This window comes from Lactuca saligna, chromosome 1, assembly GCF_052625555.1.
Source record: "Lactuca saligna cultivar CGN05327 chromosome 1, ASM5262555v1, whole genome shotgun sequence".
Classification (NCBI taxonomy): Eukaryota; Viridiplantae; Streptophyta; class Magnoliopsida; order Asterales; family Asteraceae; genus Lactuca; species Lactuca saligna.
The window spans coordinates 108,540,806-108,546,582 of record NC_136417.1 but is presented as its reverse complement, the minus strand read 5'-3'; the positions used below and the strand labels follow the sequence as shown (position 1 = coordinate 108,546,582).

General features: G+C 34.3%; 1 long non-coding RNA gene across 1 annotated transcript; it reads right to left on the bottom strand.

Annotated features, from left to right (window-relative positions):
• Positions 1 to 1,829: 1,829 nt before the first annotated feature.
• Positions 1,830 to 3,148, bottom strand: LOC145000544 (uncharacterized). Its single transcript, XR_013661299.1, has 5 exons — positions 3,051 to 3,148; positions 2,806 to 2,935; positions 2,593 to 2,688; positions 2,186 to 2,219; positions 1,830 to 2,080 (listed from the first exon to the last, which is right to left on the bottom strand). It is a non-coding gene; the product is annotated as an uncharacterized LOC145000544 (long non-coding RNA).
• Positions 3,149 to 5,777: the final 2,629 nt, after the last annotated feature.

Here is a 5,777-nt window from a genome sequence, read left to right as displayed (position 1 = left end):
AGAAGTATCTGGGTGTTTGGGAAATGCTAAGTCACGCACAGTGGTATTAAATAATCTCAGAGTATTAGATTTGACCCTATTGCACAGTTCTTGTCTGAGTCTAACCGCTGCAGGGAGGGATCTTCTACTCAAAGGACTATCTGTGCCTTAGCGAAGTATAAGTGATATGTAGGGATAATTAGATCTCTGATTATGTTTTCTAGTGGGAACCTCTAGTTATCAGAAGTTGAATAGTTAATTGAGAGATAAGTGGATTGGATTGAACAATAAGGATTCAGTATGGGCGGTCTGTTAGGGAGTCAGACCATCTCGAGACTACATATTTCATACGGAGTATATGTGATCATGTTGCAAGAAATTCATTCATCTATGGGTTTTAGAACCCTGTGATGGATGGTTTTGGTTGCCTTGAAAATGGTATGCTTGTGGTTGCCGCCATGTTCCTCAAGTTGTTTGTCATGTCAGGAGTGGTAAGGAATGATTTCGAGGACGAAATCTAATTGAAGTGGGGGAGAGTTGTTACATTTCATTTGAATTTAAATAAAATAAGTAAATAAATAATAAATTCTAAAACCCCGCGATGTACATTACATTTTATTTTATATTATTGCAGCCAAAATCAATAATAATTTAGCAAGGTGTTGGCTTCAGGGAGTTAAACGTCATAATTTTGAAATTTGGGGATTAAAAGTGTAAGTTTGGATTGGTTTTGTAAAGATTTTCAGAAGTCATGGAGTGTTTGGTAAATAATGGACTTAAAATTTAAGGATTTTGGAGGATAAGGGGCTGAATGGTAATATATGGACTTAAGATAAAAATATTCTCTAGAGGAAGGGCTATTTCGTTAAATTTGGACTTAATTTGAAAGAAAAAGGAAAAGGAGTGACTGATTGTGTCAACATGGGATGAAGTTGCATATTACCAGGTATATAACCACTACTAGAATAACAGCCTTTTACGACGTGCAATGTGTGTCGTAAAACGTTCAGACGACGCGCAAATGCGTGTCAAGGAAGGCCTTGTCATAACAATAGACGACGCGCTTTTGCGCGTCGTCTATTTACGACGTGCATTTACGATGTGCATTTATGACACGCATTGACGATGCACAGTTATGACACACAATGTGTATCAAGGAAGGCCCTGTCATAAAGGAAGATGACACACATTTGTGTGTCATAACCTTATGACACGCATGTTTATGACACGCAATGCGTAAAAAAAGCCCCTTTCATAAAGGAATATGACATGCATTTTTGCGTGTCATATTTTTAAATGTTTTTAAAATTATATATTTTTGATAGATTTACTAATTTTCAAATTAAATAACACACATTAAAAGTCTCATAATACAAAATAAAATACCATAAACAATAAAGATAACTCATTGCTTTAATATGTCAAATACAAATAATCATTCCAATAGTAAGTAAATGTAACACATTGCTAATATTGCATACTATTTATTATAGAAAACAAAACATGTACAACATTAAAAGAAACCCATGACTAAATTATCCTGACAATTTCCATTTTAAGAGAATATGAACCTTTTCCTGATGAGAATGCTTTTGGCAAAAAAGACTTCACTCTATCAAGAGCTTCTTCAAGAGAAGACGGGTTTGTAGCAAAAGTTACATGAATCCAGTTTTTCAAACCTATAGTAAGTCTTGCAAAACCCAATTTATATGGTAGTTTGTATTAAGATAAGAATACGTGTATCTACATGAGAACGAATGAATTGCCATAAAAAATACCAGCCAAAGCTGAACATAATTTTAGGTGCACTCAGAAAATTCAAAGCGGTATTTGAAATACAGAAAAAAAGGGACATCAAGATTCACTTGTAAAACATATGGCAAGTTTAGCCTTTGACCAAGTTGGGTAGCAATTGTTAACTTTCCAGCACATGTGGTGCCACATACAAGAATAACTTGTCATCATCTTGTAAATAGAAAATAAAGACTTAATTACGAAATTAAGAATTCATAAAAGGGGACAAAAGGGGAGTTGGGAAATACCTTGTCATCATCTTGTAACGATTTATATATTCTTGCCCATAGCCCCGCCTTTCCACGAGCTGCAACCAAAGTCATAATTATGGTTATGCCTTTGATTTGAAAGTGGCATACTGTAAAAACTCAGACATGGCTAAAATGTAGATGACAGGGATAGATATATATACCTTAAACAAATTAGCTTCAAGATTAGATTGAGAGCTGCAAAAAAACTAATATATGAGATTTAAAGAGACATATGTTAAGGTAGTATTTGGAGGATGTAATATGATGACATACACGTCCAAAATGCTATTATCTATGAGAAGCTTCTTGAGTTCAAGGTGAGAATTTAAAGAAGCTGAATCTTAGCCATTTCTAAAGCTTGACCAATACCAAGGGCATTATTGGTAGAAATAATGTTACTATTTGTAGGGTTGATAGGGATAGGAACTGAAGATTGACTTGTCAAACAGGTCAAACTGCCTCTGATATATGAATAAATCAAAGTATGTTGATATTTCTTAGATTTAACCAAATAAAACTTGAGAAAATGGATAAAATGCATGGATTGGTAGATAGTTCTATAACTTACCCTCCATTTTCGATTATGTGAAGATCAATTCGAATGGACCATACCAATTTCCCTGAAATGACAAAAAGTGATTCCGTGTCTACTGTGCTGCTTTCCCTGAAAAGTTAAAGATATACATATTTTGTTCATTCTTATTTAATTTTGCAACCTTTTCATCATCCTTCCATAACATAACAAATTAACAATATCCTGTTCCTGAAAGATTCTTCTTACCTGTCTAATATACATGTATAATTATCAGAATTGTCAGGAGGATGAACCTACTCAGTGTTTTTCATTTCCATAGTTGAAGATTTCTTAGTTCATGATGTGTCCATGTTGATGGCTTTTGCAGAAACACTCTCTAGTTCAGATAGATTAAAACAGGTTAGATTTTTAGCTAAAATTTGTTCCAAGTTCCAATATATGGCTTTTTTCATTTTAATAATAATGTTTTTTTTATTTAATTACGGAAGTACCATCAAGAAAAGTTGTTGACTTAATGTAAATGAACCAGCTTTGATGTGTTACTCCAAATGGATTGCGTGAGGGACATGGAACAGAGCTAGTAGGTCCATCATCATCTGGAAAAACACAAGTTAGAATTAAATCCATGTCATTACAAATATATATATATATATATATATATATATATGTGTGTGTGTGTGTTTGTGTGTGTATGTGTGTGTATGTATTTCATTCTATTTATCATGAAATTTTTATTATGATTTCAGACAATTGTATAGGTTTGCTTTCAAGTTTCCTCAAATGTGGGTGTGAAGAAGGGTAATGTCATCTTTTTGACTCGGGAAACTCATTTTCTCCTACATGGATTAAACAAATGGTTAACCATATATCTGGTTTAAAGGAGAATAAGGTAATTTTTGTTTTTTTTGCTAATCATAATTACATTTTTTTTCTCCAAAAAAAGGTGTGTAGCTTGACCTTTTGGATTTTTTGGTGCATCTTATTCAACTTGAATAATAGAATAAATTACTTTATTGGTCCCTAAGTATAGCTAATATTTGCAATTTTAGTCCCGAAGCTCCTCTTAGAAATTTTGTCCTTATTTTGAAGTTTTTATCAATTTTGGTCCCTGTGTGATCTAAGCTAATAGCTTAGCTTTGATTTTTTTTAAATGGCCTTTTTGCCCTTGCACAGTTGTACCAAAGCCGAAAAATGTAGACCACTGAGACCAAATTTGTAATTTACCTATTAATAGTTTCTGTTATTTTTTTATGAGCATTTTTGCAACCCTTCATTAAATGATACGAAATTAAAAATTTGTTCCCTGTGGTATACTGTTTGTTTCAGGTTTGACCCAAGGGCAAAAAACCATTTTCAAAATAAGCACCAAAATTGAATAAATCTGCTATATTCAAGTCTCAAGACCAAAATTACAAAAACAAATGCAGAACACCTTTCTTATATAAGGTAAAAGAGTATTTTTCCATGGAAGTTTATGGATAATTTTTATTTTTTTTGTAACTGAAGTAGAAGATATATTTACAAAACTTTATATATATATATATATATATATATATATATATATATATATATATATATATATATATATATATATATATATGTTTAGGTGACTAGAAAGATTGTTGCTTTAAAGAAGGTAAGGTTCACTAAGATGGATCCAGAAAGTGTTAGGTTTAATGCTTTTGGATTCTCTCCTTGCAGTTGAACCTCATAACCGAGGATCTTCTTCTTCTGTACTGCATAGTGAGGTACATTAATGACCATCTTACCCTTACTTCCCAAAAGACAAATTCCACAATACTCATCAATTTTGACTTGAAAGGATAAAAAAGAAGGGCAAAATAGGTAAAGGGTTAGTGTCTTGATACGTTAGTCCATGTTCTTTTTGGAACACCAAAGCCTTTACCTTGCCACCCTTGAAGTTTGCCCAAGTACCCACCAAGTAAGGAGTTTGATGCCAAAATATTGCAAGTTTTTGTGAAAATATTGAAAGTTTAAAGCCCTTCCAAGGTCATATAAGTGGGCATATAAACAAAGTTGACTTTTTTCATCAAGAAAGGCGTAAATGTTTTGAGTGTAAGAAGAACCTGTAAGCCGTATCTTGTTGTAGAAAATGCTGGCTTTTTTTTCATCATGGAACCTCACAAAGCTCCTAAGAACACAGATCAAAGAAAACAAATGAAAATTTATTTATTTTTCTTGCAATTAACCCTGAAAACTGAAACTCAAAATTGAAAAAAAAGGTAAAAAACAATACCTGTCGTTCTTGGAGCGCCACCGCACAACCTTGAAGCGCCACCGCACAACCTCACATTCAAATCGAAAAAAAAAGAAATAACAAGAAGGGAGAAGAAGGGGATGTAACTGAACCAAAAAAGGAAAAAACAATACCTGTCGTTCATGAAGGCGTGATCAATTTTGAGAAAGGAAAAAAGATAAGTGGTGATTTTAGGTGACCTGGTTTGTCGATCGAAGTGTGAAGAGGGAAGAAGACATCCGATTGATTAAAGGGAGAAGGAAGGTATTAATTTTGGAGGCTATGGCTGTTGATTGATAATTAAGAAAGGGAAGAACGACACCCAATTGTGAGGTCCATAGCATAAAAGCCCTAGTTCTTTGATATCGGGGACAAGAAGAACCTTAAAATCGCCGGCGTTTTGAGTTTGAAGAGTTGTAGACCTCTAATCGCCAACTCCATGAAAGATATTGTGAGGTTCAATTTTTGGGGAAGGCGGGGTACTTGAATTTTTTGTGATTTGGTTTCCCCCGTTGGTTGCATCAATAAGGGATGCACGTATTAAAATTTTATAAAACGACATCTCTACACGACACCCACTAAAATTTAGGTGCCTTCCATGTTTTTAATTTTTTTTCAGTGGACATTAATTTTAGGGCACATGCAAATGTGTGTCCTCTATCCTTCAAATTTTGTAAAACTGACATTATTTTTTAGGGTACGCACAAATGCGTGTCCTCTAACAACGTGTGTCATTGTTTCCATGTCATTAAAGGGCTGATTTCTAGTGGTGAACCCGTCACCTCGTCCGTAACCCTAACCCTAGGAAGTTTTTTCATCCGCCACCCTATATCTTCCTTCACCTCTGGTCGCTACCTTCACTTCTACAATATGCGGCACCACCACCACCGTTGTTGAGGTCACAAACCAGCCACCGCGACCATCCTACCGCCATAGAAACGAAATCGTGGTGGAGCCACCA